Source organism: Geotrypetes seraphini, chromosome 16, assembly GCF_902459505.1.
Source record: "Geotrypetes seraphini chromosome 16, aGeoSer1.1, whole genome shotgun sequence".
Classification (NCBI taxonomy): Eukaryota; Metazoa; Chordata; class Amphibia; order Gymnophiona; family Dermophiidae; genus Geotrypetes; species Geotrypetes seraphini.
Window position 1 is genome coordinate 12,093,762 of NC_047099.1, and position 16,186 is coordinate 12,109,947.

At 43.3% G+C, this 16,186-nt stretch overlaps 1 long non-coding RNA gene across 1 annotated transcript; it reads left to right on the forward strand.

The window, feature by feature from the left end:
- Positions 1–5,816: 5,816 nt before the first annotated feature.
- On the forward strand, positions 5,817–12,670 carry LOC117350797. The gene is made up of 4 exons (XR_004537292.1): positions 5,817–5,920; positions 11,190–11,253; positions 11,479–11,582; positions 12,562–12,670. It is a non-coding gene; the product is annotated as an uncharacterized LOC117350797 (long non-coding RNA).
- The last annotated feature ends 3,516 nt before the right edge of the window (positions 12,671–16,186 follow it).

A 16,186-nucleotide genomic window follows, 5' to 3' on the forward strand; every position in this document is an offset into this window, starting at 1 on the left:
TTGCCAAAGGGTCTGGGGGCTATCCAGCGCACTTAAAAGCATACAGCTCTTGTTCTTGTCATCACTGCCCTCTTGCCAAAGGGTCTGGAGGCTATCCAGTGCACTTTAAAGCATTCAGCTCATGTTCTCGCCGTCACCATCACTGCCCACTTTACAACATGATGTAAAGTCAGGGGTGACTCCTGGCCATTTGTTTACATCACTTTGGCAAGAGGGCAGTGATGGTGATGGCCGAGAACATGAGCTGAACAAAAGGGCGCTGGATAGCCCCAGACTCTTTGGCAAGAGGGCGATGACGACAAGAACAAAAGCTGCACGCTAAGTGTGCTGGATAGCCCTAGGTGAGATATCTAATTGGGGGGGGGGACTCCTGGCCATTTAGATCCCTTGTCTGGGGCTATCCTGCACACTTAAAAGCTTGCAGCTCTTGTTCTTGTTACCACCCTCATGCCAAAGAGTCTGGGGCTATCCAGCGCACTTAAAAGCGTGCAGCTCTTGTTCTTGTCGTCACCGCCCTCTTGCCAAAGAGTCTAGGGCCTATCCAGTGCTCTTAAGTGTGCAGCTCTTGTTCTTGTCGTCATCGCCCTCTTGCCAAAGGGTCTGGGGGCTATCCAGCAAACTTAAAAGCATACAGCTCTTGTTCTTGTCGTCACCGCCCTCTTGCCAAAGAGTCTGGGGCCTATCCAGTGCTCTTAAGTGTGCAGCTCTTGTTCTTGTCGTCATCGCCCTCTTGCCAAAGGGTCTGGGGGCTATCCAGCGCACTTAAAAGCATACAGCTCTTGTTCTTGTCAAAGTGATGTAAACAGTTAGAACTGACTCCTGGCCATTTAGATTGCTTGTCTGGGGCTATCCTGCACACTTAAAAGCATACAGCTCTTGTTCTTGTCGTCACCGCCCTCTTGCCAAAGAGTCTGGGGCTATCCAGTGCACTTAAAAGCGTGCAGCTCTTGTTCTTATCGTCACTGCCCTCTTGCAAAGAGAGTCTGGGGCTATCCAGCGCACTTTAAAGCATTCAGCTCATGTTCTTGCCGTCACCATCACTGCCCACTTTACAACATGATGTAAAGTCAGGGGTGACTCCTGGCCATTTGTTTACATCAATTTGGCAAGAGGGCAGTGATGGTGATGGCCGAGAACATGAGCTAGACAAAAGGGCGCTGGATAGCCCCAGACTCTTTGGCAAGAGGGCGATGACGACAAGAACAAAAGCTGCACGCTAAGTGTGCTGGATAGCCCTAGGTGAGAAATCTAATTGGGGGGGTGGGGGGGACTCCTGGCCATTTAGATCCCTTGTCTGGGGCTATCCAGAGCACTTAAAAGCATACACCTCTTGTTCTTGTCGTCACTGCCCTCTTGCTAAAGGGTCTGGGGGCTAACCAGCGCTCTTAAGTGTGCAGCTCTTACTGTTGTCGTCACTGCCCTCTTGCCAAAGAGTCTGGGGGCTATCCAGCGCACTTAAAAGCATACAGCTCTTGTTCTTGTCATTGCTCTCTTGCCAAAGGGTCTGGGGGCTATCCAGCAAACTTAAAAGCATACGGCTCTTGTTCTTCTCGTTACTGCCCTCTTGCTAAAGGGTCTGGGGCTATCCAGCGCACTTAAAAGCATACAGCTCTTGTTCTTGTCGTCACTGCCCTCTTGCCAAAGGGTCTGGGGGCTATCCAGTGCTCTTAAGTGTTCAGCTCTTGTTCTTGTTGTCACTGCCCTCTTGCCAAAAGGTCTGGGGCTATCCAGCGCACTTAAAAGCATACAGCTCTTGTTCTTGTCGTCACTGCCCTCTTGCTAAAAGAGTCTGGGGCTATCCAGCGCACTTAAAAGCATACAGCTCTTGTTCTTGTCGTCACTGCCCTCTTGCTAAAAGAGTCTGGGGCTATCCAGCGCTCAGCTCTTGTTCTTGTCGTCACTGCCCTCTTGCCAAAAGGTCTGGGGCTATCCAGCACACTTAAAAGCATACGGCTCTTGTTGTCGTCACTGCCCTCTTTCCAAAGGGTCTGGGGGCTATCCAGCAAACTTAAAAGCATACAGTTCTTGTTCTTGTCGTCACTGCCCTCTTGCCAAAGGGTCTTGGGGCTATCCAGCGCACTTAAAAGCATACAGCTCTTGTTCTTGTCGTCACTGCCCTCTTGCCAAAGGGTCTTGGGGCTATCCAGCGCACTTAAAAGCATACAGCTCTTGTTCTTGTCGTCACTGCCCTCTTGCCAAAGGGTCTGGAGGCTATCCAGCAAACTTAAAAGCATGCAGCTCTTGTTCTTGTCGTCACTGCCCTCTTGCCAAAGGGTCTGGGGGCTATCCAGCAAACTTAAAAGCATGCAGCTCTTGTTCTTGTCGTCACCGCCCTCTTGCCAAAGGGTCTGGGGGCTATCCAGCAAACTTAAAAGCATGCAGCTCTTGTTCTTGTCGTCACCGCCCTCTTGCCAAAGAGTCTGGGGTTATCCAGCGCACTTAAAAGCATACAGCTCTTCTTGTCGTCACCACCCTCTTGCAAAAAGAGTCTGGGGTTATCCAGCGCACTTAAAAGCATACAGCTCTTCTTGTCGTCACCACCCTCTTGCAAAAAGAGTCTGGGGCTATCCAGCGCACTTAAAAGCATACAGCTCTTGTTCTCGTCGTGACTGCCCTCTTGCCAAAGGGTCTGGGGGCTATCCAGCAAACTTAAAAGCATACAGCTCTTGATCTTGTCGTCACTGCCCTCTTGCCAAAGGGTCTGGGGGCTATCCAGCAAACTTAAAAGCATACAGCTCTTGATCTTGTCGTCACTGCCCTCTTGCCAATGGGTCTGGGGGCTATCCAGCAAACTTAAAAGCATACAGCTCTTGATCTTGTCGTCACTGCCCTCTTGCCAAAGGGTCTGGGGGCTATCCCTCAAACTTAAAAGCATGCAGCTCTTGTTCTTGTCGTCTCTGCCCTCTTGCCAAATGGTCTGGGGCCTATCCAGTGCTCTTAAGTGTGCAGCTCTTGTTCTTGTCATCACTGCCCTTTTGCCAAAGGGTCTGGGTGCTATCCAGCAAACTTAAAAGCATACAGCTCTTGTTCTTGTCGTCACTGCCCTCTTGCCAAAGGGTCTGGGGGCTATCCAGCAAACTTAAAAGCATACAGCTCTTGTTCTTGTCGTCACCGCCCTCTTGCCAAAGAGTCTGGGGCCTATCCAGTGCTCTTAAGTGTGCAGCTCTTGTTCTTGTCGTCATCGCCCTCTTGCCAAAGGGTCTGGGGGCTATCCAGCGCACTTAAAAGCATACAGCTCTTGTTCTTGTCATCACTGCCCTCTTGCCAAAGGGTCTGGAGGCTATCCAGTGCACTTTAAAGCATTCAGCTCATGTTCTCGCCGTCACCATCACTGCCCACTTTACAACATGATGTAAAGTCAGGGGTGACTCCTGGCCATTTGTTTACATCACTTTGGCAAGAGGGCAGTGATGGTGATGGCCGAGAACATGAGCTGAACAAAAGGGCGCTGGATAGCCCCAGACTCTTTGGCAAGAGGGCGATGACGACAAGAACAAAAGCTGCACGCTAAGTGTGCTGGATAGCCCTAGGTGAGATATCTAATTGGGGGGGGGGGGACTCCTGGCCATTTAGATCCCTTGTCTGGGGCTATCCTGCACACTTAAAAGCTTGCAGCTCTTGTTCTTGTTACCACCCTCATGCCAAAGAGTCTGGGGCTATCCAGCGCACTTAAAAGCGTGCAGCTCTTGTTCTTGTCGTCACCGCCCTCTTGCCAAAGAGTCTAGGGCCTATCCAGTGCTCTTAAGTGTGCAGCTCTTGTTCTTGTCGTCATCGCCCTCTTGCCAAAGGGTCTGGGGGCTATCCAGCAAACTTAAAAGCATACAGCTCTTGTTCTTGTCGTCACCGCCCTCTTGCCAAAGAGTCTGGGGCCTATCCAGTGCTCTTAAGTGTGCAGCTCTTGTTCTTGTCGTCATCGCCCTCTTGCCAAAGGGTCTGGGGGCTATCCAGCGCACTTAAAAGCATACAGCTCTTGTTCTTGTCAAAGTGATGTAAACAGTTAGAACTGACTCCTGGCCATTTAGATTGCTTGTCTGGGGCTATCCTGCACACTTAAAAGCATACAGCTCTTGTTCTTGTCGTCACCGCCCTCTTGCCAAAGAGTCTGGGGCTATCCAGTGCACTTAAAAGCGTGCAGCTCTTGTTCTTATCGTCACTGCCCTCTTGCAAAGAGAGTCTGGGGCTATCCAGCGCACTTTAAAGCATTCAGCTCATGTTCTTGCCGTCACCATCACTGCCCACTTTACAACATGATGTAAAGTCAGGGGTGACTCCTGGCCATTTGTTTACATCAATTTGGCAAGAGGGCAGTGATGGTGATGGCCGAGAACATGAGCTAGACAAAAGGGCGCTGGATAGCCCCAGACTCTTTGGCAAGAGGGCGATGACGACAAGAACAAAAGCTGCACGCTAAGTGTGCTGGATAGCCCTAGGTGAGAAATCTAATTGGGGGGTGGGGGGGACTCCTGGCCATTTAGATCCCTTGTCTGGGGCTATCCAGAGCACTTAAAAGCATACACCTCTTGTTCTTGTCGTCACTGCCCTCTTGCTAAAGGGTCTGGGGGCTAACCAGCGCTCTTAAGTGTGCAGCTCTTACTGTTGTCGTCACTGCCCTCTTGCCAAAGAGTCTGGGGGCTATCCAGCGCACTTAAAAGCATACAGCTCTTGTTCTTGTCATTGCTCTCTTGCCAAAGGGTCTGGGGGCTATCCAGCAAACTTAAAAGCATACGGCTCTTGTTCTTCTCGTTACTGCCCTCTTGCTAAAGGGTCTGGGGCTATCCAGCGCACTTAAAAGCATACAGCTCTTGTTCTTGTCGTCACTGCCCTCTTGCCAAAGGGTCTGGGGGCTATCCAGTGCTCTTAAGTGTTCAGCTCTTGTTCTTGTTGTCACTGCCCTCTTGCCAAAAGGTCTGGGGCTATCCAGCGCACTTAAAAGCATACAGCTCTTGTTCTTGTCGTCACTGCCCTCTTGCTAAAAGAGTCTGGGGCTATCCAGCGCACTTAAAAGCATACAGCTCTTGTTCTTGTCGTCACTGCCCTCTTGCTAAAAGAGTCTGGGGCTATCCAGCGCTCAGCTCTTGTTCTTGTCGTCACTGCCCTCTTGCCAAAAGGTCTGGGGCTATCCAGCACACTTAAAAGCATACGGCTCTTGTTGTCGTCACTGCCCTCTTTCCAAAGGGTCTGGGGGCTATCCAGCAAACTTAAAAGCATACGGCTCTTGTTCGTGTCATCACTGCCATCAAGCCAAAGACCCTTGGGCAATCCTGCGCACTGCTCTTGTTCTTGTTGTGTCCGCTGTCTTGCCAAAGTGATGTTAATAGTCGGTATCGACTCCTGGCCAATTGATCCCTTGTCTGGGGCTAGCCAGCACATCTGAGTGGAGGTCTTGTTCTTGTAGTCACCATCCTCTTGCCAAAGAGTCTGGGGCTATCCAGCGCTCAGCTCTTGGTTTTTTCGTCACCGCCTATTTGTCAGTGATGTAAACAGTCAGGGTTGACCGTTGCCATTTTGATCCCTCGTCTGGGACTATCCAGCACAGTTAAAGCATGCAGCTCATGTTCTTGTTGTCACTGTCCTCTTGCCAAAGTGATGTAAACAGTCAGGGGCGACTCCTGGCCATTTGTTTACATCAATTTGGAAAGAGAGCAGAGACAAGAACAAGAGCTGCGCGTCTCTGTGCGCTGGATAGCCCTTGACCTAAATGGTCAGGGTCAATCCTTTCTTTTTACATCACTTTGGCAAGAGGGCGGTGATGACAAGAACAAGAACACTTTTAGTCATTTTCCAGGCAATCTAATTTTAATGTGATCTTTTATTTTTCTAGATGGTTGCAAGCTAACTACACTACACCTGTATATCAGGTTTCAGAAACACTAACCTCAGAAAAAAACAATATGTGAAACGGATGATCCTCCGAGAGTAGGTAAAGCTGTGTTTCTCTTGTTTGAACAACTTGCAACTGTACAGATTAACCACTAATTTTTCGGGTGTGAATTAAGCTTGAGTGTAAAAAATCAAAACCCCCACTTTAGAGTGCAAGAAGGTGTTTGGAGACCGGTGATGATATTCATGACCCCAGCACGTTTGGGTGTTTGAGGTCCCCACCCTTCTTGCTATAATATTGGTCCACTTTAACCAGATCCAGTTCTGTAAACATACGTTGTGCATTTGATGGTTGTGTTTAGAACTTTCTGCTTCTACACCATTTCCTAATGCGTAGATCTAGAAATGTATAATCCTAAGGGATTACTAGAAAAATAGCTTGTTCAACTAATCATGTCACATGTAACTTGATACGAACAAAACTGTCAAGCAACTAATAAATGTGTTTACCAAGACCTCAAACACCTGAGACACTACTTAATTGATTTTGTGTTGTTATTGGGGTGACCTATTCATCATCGGTCTTGTTTGATTTTTAATGCAGATTATGATACTGTATTGTGTATATATATATATATGGTGCTGTACATAATAAATAATTTAGAAGAGCACTTAGCTTGTGGCCCGACAGCTACCTAGCCGTTTCACTGGTGTGTTTCTTCAGGGGCAAAAGCTCTTATCAGTGTTTTTCTGCATTAAAACACACAAACTGCATAATTATTTCAATATTACATGAAAATTCTACGGGGACAGGCAGGCACAATGCAAGCAACACTGGTCCTCGTGCCCTGGATACAATCAGCGGACGCACAATTCATGAGGATCCAGTGCATTCATTCTTCTCCTGCATCCCAGACATTTCTTTGATGAATCGGGCATCTTCAAGGTGATGAGTAGAAAAGTTGTAATGGAGAGCTGTAGAAAATCCGACCGATGGGAACGGGCGGAGACTAAAGACTGGGGATTAGGGTAAAGCAGGAGGAAATGGGTAGTGCTCGTGCATGCCCGGTGGGGCCCTGGGCACTGCACGTGCTCAGAGGGGAAAAAAAAAAAAAATCTGACACATTGGAGAGCTTATCTGTTAATGGGAGCTGATGGGACATCACCCATGTGTGACTGACTCATCCTGCTTGTCCCAGGAGAACCATTTTTAAAGTGCCAATAATTAACTACCTTTACCTGAATTATAAATAACTTTTCTGAAACCATTCATAATAGTTTATTACAATATAATACTGATGTGACTTTATCTAATTATTATTAAATTAATTAATTACTGTTATAATAAATACGTTATATTAATTGCCAAAGATCCATATATGAACTACGTATGAAAATAATAACAATAATATGTAACTGACATGATTGGACATATTAAAAACTTTAATATATTTGATGTTATATTAGAAAGAAATTCAAGTGATGTATTTAATTTCAAATGTTTTATTATTTGTACACTTGATGTAAGATAAAAATGAATAAAGAATTTAAAAAAATTTATACTCTGATAAATTAATTAATCTTATTCATTGTTAATTTAGCTCCATTCATGTCATTGATAAATTATTTGATTGACTATTAAACATTACTAATAAAATGTAAATTTCTACTATTGATTTAAAAAGATAAATAGTAAACATTATTCATCTTATAAACTGGAACTCAATTTCTTAATTATAGTTAATTTTATTCAAAGCTCTATTACTTGTTAGCAGAAAAATACCTGAAGGATATTGCTCCACAATCTGTATTAATAAGTTTAAATTTAAACTGCCCCCAAATTTCACCATGAAAACTTGCTGCTGACACTACCCACATTATGGTAAAACAAACCATTTAGATTAAATGATTCGATTCCTAAAGCATATAGGGCAATTAAATGCTTACACGCATTTAGTTCTGTCCAATGAAATAAAACTATAACCAAAATCCAAAAACATAATATTAGAAAGCAGAGGAAAGGACCTCAAAACCAATGGTTTATCATGAAACACTCCCTATTGGAGTCACTCCTAGTTGTTTTACCATAATGTGGGCAGTGTCAGTAGCAAGTTTTATGGTGAAATTTGGGGCAGTTTAAATTTAAACTTATTTATACAGATTGTGGAGCAATATCCTTCAGGTATTCTTCTGCTAACAAATAATAGAGCTTTTAATAAAATTAACTTTAATTAAGCAATTGAGTTCCAGTTTATAAGATGAATAATTTTTACTATTTATCTTTTTAAATCAATAGTAGAAATTTACATTTTATTAGTAATGTTTAATAGAGTCAATCAAATAATTTATCAATGACATGAATAGAGTTAAATTAACAATGAATAAGATTAATTAATTTATCAGTATAAATTTTTTTTAATTCTTTATTCATTTTTAATCTTACATCAAGTGTACAAATAATAAAACATTTGAAATTAAATACATCACTTGAATTTCTTTCTAATATAACATCAAATATATTAAAGTTTTTAATATGTCCAATCATGTCAGTTACATATTATTGTTATTATTTTCATAAGTAGTTCATATATGGATTTTTGGCAATTAATATCATAAGGTATTTATTATAACCGTAATTAATTAAATTTAATAATAATTAGATAAAGTCACATCAGTATTATATTGTAATAACTATTATGAATGGTTTCAGAAAAGTTATTTATAATTCAGGTAAAGGTAGTTAATTATTGGCACTTTAAAAATGGTTCTCCTGGGACAAGCAGGATGAGTCAGCCACATATGGGTGATGTCCCATCAGCTCCCATTTGCAGATAAGCTCTCCAATAGCTCTGATTTTTTTTTTTTCCCCCTCTGAGCACGTGCAGTGCCCAGGGCCCCACCGGGCATGCACGAGCACTATCCATTTCCTCCTGCTTTACCCTAATCCCCAGTCTTTAGTCTCCGCCCGTTCCCATCGGTCGGATTTTCTACAGCTCTCCATTACAACTTTTCTACTCATCACCTTGAAGATGCCCGATTCATCAAAGAAATGTCTGGGATGCAAGAGAAGAATGAATGCACTGTATCCTCATGAATTGTGAGTCCGCTGATTGTATCCAGGGCATGAGGATCAGTGTTGCTTGCATTGTGCCTACATGTCCCGTAGGATTTTCATGTAATATTGAAATAATTATGCAGTTTGTGTTTTAATGCAGAATAACACTGATAAGAGCTTTTGACCCTGAAGAAACACACCAGTGAAACGGCTAGGTAGCCGTCGGGCCACAAGCTAAGTGCTCTTCTAAATTATTTATTATGTACAGCACCATATAGATACAATATGGTATTATAGTCTGCATTAAAAATCAAACAAGACTGATGATGAATAGGTCACCCCAATAACAACACAAAATCAGTTCATTTCAAGTAATGTCTCGGGTGTTTGAGGTCTTGGAAAATACATTTATTAGCTGCTTGACAGTTTTGTTCATATCTAGAAATGTATTTCATCATGTGATGAATTGCATTGGTGACATTTGTAAATTAGGAATAATGTTCAATACTATTAAACACGGGTAGGGAAATGTTTATCCTTTGTTTTAATGGAGCATTGCCTCATACATGTAATGCACAATGGCTAGGGTAGAGACCCAGCTTCAGGCGACTAAATGAGTAGTGAGAGAAAAGGGTGAGTTTGGTGTCGTAATATAATAATGCAGATGAAGTAATGTGCAGAAAAAGAGCAGGATGATCAGCTTTGAGCAAGGGGTGATGTGGCGTTGGTTTGAAAAGTTGCCGTCGTCTTTTTCAGAGCAGCATAATCGGCTATAAACTAATGTCGCCGAAACCTTTATAGAATGGTACAGGCTTTAAAATCATTCATAATGAAACTTTATTTCACTAAACTAAACTAAACCTTGGGTTTATATACCGCATCTCCACAACGTTGAGCTCGGCACGGTTTACAGGAATTGGGAAATAACGGAACTTCAATCGAATTATAGAAAAAGTATGAAGAGAGGTTAGAGGGCTTAGTATATCGGAGAGGGAAAGAAAAGTTACATTTTAGAGAACAGCCAAGTTTTCAGATGCTTACGGAATAGATTTAACAAAATTTTGTAGAGATTTGGTTAGAATTTTTCCTGATGTCTCTAGAGCTACTCAATTAAGGAGGAAAGAGTTTTTTAAATTAAAAGTTAGTTTTGGCTCTTGAGGCATCTTCTTACCTAAAATTTCCCTGTAAATGTCTTGTTAAATTACAATGGTAGAAATAAACACGGTTGGATTATCCAGAGAGTGAATAATTCCTCTAAAATACCTCAGCCCCACCACTCCACCGCTATGTTTGCTTCAAAACAGCGGGAGATTTACGCGGTAACTCATCATCGGTATTTTGTCTAACTAAATGCTGTGAAAGTTTTAGACAATTATTATCATTTTTTATCTTTTTTATATCTTTTTTCTTATATATCTATCTTTTTTATAAAAAACAGGTGTACTATGGTAATGGGTATACTTAGCTTTTAACCCACACAGCTGGACCTGGGAGCCAGACCCGACATGTTTCGCACAAACGTGCTGTCTCAAGGGTCTCCCTAGTGTGCAAAGATAAAGAAAAAACGACTTAGGGGAATAGCAGAGAGATCTAATCCTACCTGCCACCTCCCATATAAACCTTTCAAAAGTATTTAATCAAAAGCGCTCACCGAGGCCGCCGTTGTCATCCGACTCACAATCGTAGCTTCTGTGGAAAGATGGCGTCGGCGTTCTCAGGCTGTTTTTAAATCCAAAAGACGATGACAGACACCCCCCCCGAAGCAACCATTGGATCATTCATTCACCAATCAGCGATCCCCAGTCAATCTCCCCATTCAATCCCCCTGGTTCTACTGTATTCAAAGAAAAGATAAGCCTTTGTTCTGACTCATTCAACCTCTGTAAATCCTTCCCACCATCCCTCCCTACAATCTTTTTAATCACTCGCCATCTGATTTGATCAACCCGATGGCTAAGTCTCCGCCAGTGAGCCACTAAAGGTGCTTGAACCACATTGTTAACAATGCGCGATTTATGTTCAGTGAGTCTGGTTCTAATCTTACGGTTAGTCCTGCCAATATATACCAATTCGCATGGGCATATAATCGCATAAATCACATCCTGAGAAGCGCAGTCTGTAATCGCATTAGAATCCAGACTCACTGATCTTGCCGGAACCTTCCATGATTCACCACTAATGGTGGAGGGACACCACTGGCACCTGTTAAATTACAAGACATTGAATATGTTTATGGGACCCTATTCAATTACAACAATTTTTAGTTACTCGAGAACAGAAATGAATTGAATTTTTTTTTTCTTAAACGTTTCAGAACTGAGTTCATGAGGAAAAGTTGAAAATCCCCCTAAAGTAAGGAAGGTTTCAGACTCGCGTGGGTGAGTCGAGAAGTACTTGTCTTTATCTTTTCCTGTAATTTGTTTTGTGAAAATATATCGTGTCTCCCCATTTATGTGGGCTTAAAAAGGAATTGTCTATAATTAATTATGTATTGCATATGAGATTATCCTTTTTTTCTTTCTATTACTGGATATTTGTAAATATTCAAATTTATAAAAATAAAATTAAAAAATAAAATCTTTCATTTGATATTATCCCTTTAGGTAAAGGCAAATATAGATGCTGAAATAGATAAACCAGGCTGGAGAAGTCTTTACACAATGGGGAAGCTACAATTGGTGAAATGACTGAGCTTCCGTTGGATCAAGTTAAGTACTTTTGCTACATTATAGTCTGGGTTGATGTAATTGTCGACATTATTTGTAAATAGCAATAGCCTGTTTCAAAGTTCCATAGACTTTGGAGTATGAATATCACCACGTCAGTGCTGGGTGTTTGAAGTCTACGGTTCCCTTAATTAATGATATTAGTTTACCTGGTTTTTCACCACACATGTCTCAGTTTGTATGATTGATTCAACTCTGCTTTAGCAAGTTTTCTTTGTTCCAAATTTGATATGAGTTCGCCCCTGTTTACATCACTTTGGCAGGAGGGCGGTTACGACAAGAACAAGAGCTTCGTGCTTTAAAATGTGCTGGATAGCCCCAGAAGAGGGATCTAAATGGTCAGGAGTCGCCCCTGACTGTTTACATCACTTTGGCAGGAGAGTGTTGATAGTGACGACAAGAACAAGAGCTTCGTGCTTTAAAATGTACTGGATAGCCCCAGAAGAGGGATCTAAATGGCCAGGAGTTGTCCCTGACTATTTACATCACTTTGGGAAGAAGTCGGTTGATGGTGTCGACAAGAACAAGAGCTGCATGCTTTTAAGCACGCTGGATAGCCCCAGAAGAGGGATCTAAATGGCCAAGAGTCGCCCTCGACTGTTTACATCCCTTTGGGAAGAGTTCGGTTGACGTTGACAACAAGAACTTCGTGCTTTAAAATGTACTGGTCAGCCCCAGAAGAAAGATCTAAATGGCCAGGAGTCGCCCCTGACTGTTCACATCCCGTTGGGAATAGGATGGTGACGGTGAAAAGAACAAGATCTGTAGCCATAGATGAGGGATCTAAATAGCCAGGAGTCACCCTTCACTGTTGACATTACTTTGACATGAGGGCGATGAAGACGAGATCAAGTGCTGCACGCTGTTAGTCATTTTCAAGGGATTAAAGTAACTTGTAACTAATGTTATATTATATGTAACTTGTGCAGGCTTTAAAACCTTTCATTTGATGTCCATTAGGTATAGTCAAATATAGCCGCTGAAATAGATAAACCAGGCTGGAAAAGTCTTTGAACCCATGAAGAAGCTACAATTGGTGAAACTGCTGAGCTCCCGTTGGATCAAGTTAAGTACTTTTGCTACATTATAGTCTAGGTTGATGTAATTGTCGACATTATTTGAATATATCAATAGCTTGTTTCAAAGTTCCATAGACTTTGGTGTTTCAATGGGGTATGAATATCACCATGTCAATGATAGGTGTTTGTAGTCTATGGTTCCCTTTATTAATGATATTAGTTTAACTGGTTTTTCACCATACTTAACTCAGTTTGTATGTTTGATTCAACTCTGCTTGAGTAAGTTTCCTTTATTCCAAGTTTGATTTGGAGTCGCCCCTGACTATTTACATCACTTTGGGAAGAGGTCGGTTGACAGTGACGACAAGAATAAGAGCTGCATGCTTTTAAGCACGCTGGATAGCCCTAGAAGAGGGATCTAAATGGCCAGGAGTCGTCCCTGACTCTTTACAACACTTTTGCAGGAGGACGGTGATGGTGACGACAAGGTCAAGAACATCATGCTTTAAAATGTGCTGGATAGCCACAGAAGAAGGATATAAATGGCCAGTAGTCACCCCTAACTGTTTACATCCCATTAGGAAGAGGTTGGTTGAAGGTGAGGACAAGAACAAGAGCTTCGTCTTTTAAAATGTGCTGGATAGCCCTAGAAGAGTGATCTAAATGGCCAGGAGTCACCCCTGACTGTTTATATCACTTTGGCAGGAGGGCGGTTAGAACAAGAGCTTCATTCTTTAAAATGCACTGAATAGCCCCAGAAGAGTGATCTAAATGGCCAGGAGTCGCCCTCGTCTGTTTACATTCCTTTGGGAAGAGGGCAGTGATGGTGAGGACAAGGTCAAGAGCTTCGTGCTTTAAAATGTGCTGGATAGCCCCAGAAGAGGGATCTAAATGGCCGGCATTGCCCCAGACTATTTACATCACTTTGGGAAGAGGTCGGTTGACAGTGACGACAAGAATAAGAGCTGCATGCTTTTAAGCATGCTGGATAGCCCTAGAAGAGGGATCTAAAAGGCCGGGTGCCCTGACTGTTTACATAACTTTGACAGGAGGGCGATGACAACAAGAACAAGAGCTTCATTCTTTAAAATGCACTGGATAGCCTCAGAAGAGGGATCTAAATGGGCAGGAGTCGCCCCTGACTATTACATCCCATTGGTAAGAGTTCGGTTGAAGGCGAGGACAAGAACAAGAGCTTCATCCTTTAAAATGTGCTGGATAGCCCTAGAAGAGTGATCTAAATGGCCAGGAGTCGTCCCTGACTCTTTACATCACTTTGGGAAGAGGTCGGTTGACAGTGACGACAAGAACAAGAGCTTCATTCTTTAAAATGCACTGAATAGCCCCAGAAGAGGGATCTAAATGGCCAGGAGTCGCCCCTGACTATTTACATCACTTTGGGAAGAGGTCAGTTGACTGTGACGACAAGGTCAAGAGCTTCATGCTTTAAAATGTGCTGGATAGCCATAGAAGAAGGATCTAAATGGCCAGGAGTCGCCCCTGACTGTTTACATCCCATTAGGAAGAGGTCGGATGATGGTGAGGACAAGAAAAAGAGCTTCATGCTTAAAATGTGCTGGATAGCCCCAGAGGAGGGATCTAAATGCACAGGAGTCGCCCCTGTCTGTTTAGATCATTGTGGCAGCAGAGTGTTGATGGTGACAACAAGAACAAGAGCTTCTTGCTTTAAAATGTGCTGGATAGCCCCAGAAGAGGGATCTAAATGGCCAGGAGTCGCCCCTGACTATTTACATTACTTTGGGAAGAGGTCAGTTGACTGTGACGACAAGGTCAAGAGCTTCATGCTTTAAAATGTGCTGGATAGCCATAGAAGAAGGATCTAAATGGCCAGGAGTCGCCCCTGACTGTTTACATCCCATTAGGAAGAGGTCGGATGATGGTGAGGACAAGAAAAAGAGCTTCATGCTTAAAATGTGCTGGATAGCCCCAGAGGAGGGATCTAAATGCACAGGAGTCGCCCCTGTCTGTTTAGATCATTGTGGCAGCAGAGTGTTGACGGTGACAACAAGAACAAGAGCTTCTTGCTTTAAAATGTGCTTGATAGCCCTAGAAGAGGGATCTAAATGGCCAGGAGTCACCCCTTACTGTTTACATCCCATTAGGAAGAGGTCGTTTTAAGGTGAGGACAAGAACAAGAGCTTTGTGCTTTAAAATGTGCTGGATAGCCCCAGAAGAGGGATCTAAATGGCCAGTAGTTACCCCTAACGGTTTATATCACTTTGGCAGGAGGGCGGTTACAACAAGAATAAGAGCTTTGTGCTTTAAAATGCACTGGATAGCCTCAGAAGAGGGATCTAAATGGGCAGGAGTCGCCCCTGACTATTTACATCCCATTAGTAAGAGTTCGGTTGACGGTGAGGACAAGAACAAGAGCTTCATGCTTTAAAATGTGAAGGATAGCCCTAGAAGAGTGATCTAAATGGCCAGGAGTCGTCCCTGACTCTTTACATCACTTTGGGAAGAGGTCGGTTGACAGTGACAACAAGAACAAGAGCTTCTTGCTTTAAAATGTGCTGGATAGCCCTAGAAGAGGGATCTAAATGGCCAGGAGTCACCCCTTACTGTTTACATCCCATTAGGAAGAGGTCGTTTTAAGGTGAGGACAAGAACAAGAGCTTCTTGCTTTAAAATGTGCTGGATAGCCCTAGAAGAGGGATCTAAATGGCCAGGAGTCACCCCTTACTGTTTACATCCCATTAGGAAGAGGTCGTTTTAAGGTGAGGACAAGAACAAGAGCTTTGTGCTTTAAAATGTGCTGGATAGCCCCAAAAGAGGGATCTAAATGGCCAGTAGTTACCCCTGACGGTTTATATCACTTTGGCAGGAGAGCGGTTACAACAAGAATAAGAGCTTTGTGCTTTAAAATGCACTGGATAGCCTCAGAAGAGGGATCTAAATGGGCAGGAGTCGCCCCTGACTATTTACATCCCATTAGTAAGAGTTCGGTTGACGGTGAGGACAAGAACAAGAGCTTCATGCTTTAAAATGTGCTGGATAGCCCCAGAAGAGGGATCTAAATGGCCAGGAGTCGCCCCTAACTATTTACATACCTTTGGCAAGAGGTCGGATGATGGTGAGGACAAGAACAAGAGCTTCGTGCTTTAAAATGTGCTGGATAGCCGCAGAAGAGGGATCTAAATGGCCAGGAGTTGCCCCTGACTATTTACATCACTTTGGGAAGAGGTCAGTTGACTGTGATGACAAGAACAAGAGCTTCGTACTTTAAAATGTGCTGGATAGCCATAGAAGAAGGATCTAAATGGCCAGGAGTCGCCCCTGACTATTTACATCCCATTAGGAAGAGTTCGGATGACGGTGAGGACAAGAACAAGAGCTTCGTGCTTTAAAATGTGCTGGATAGCCCCATAAGAGGGATCTAAATGGCCAGGAGTCGCCCTTGACTATTTACATCACTTTGGGAAGAGGTCATTTGACTGTGACGAGAAGAACAAGAGCTTTGTGCTTTAAAATGTGCTGGATAGCCCCAGAAGAGGGATCTAAATGGCCAGGAGTCACCCCTGACTATTTACATTACTTTGGGAAGA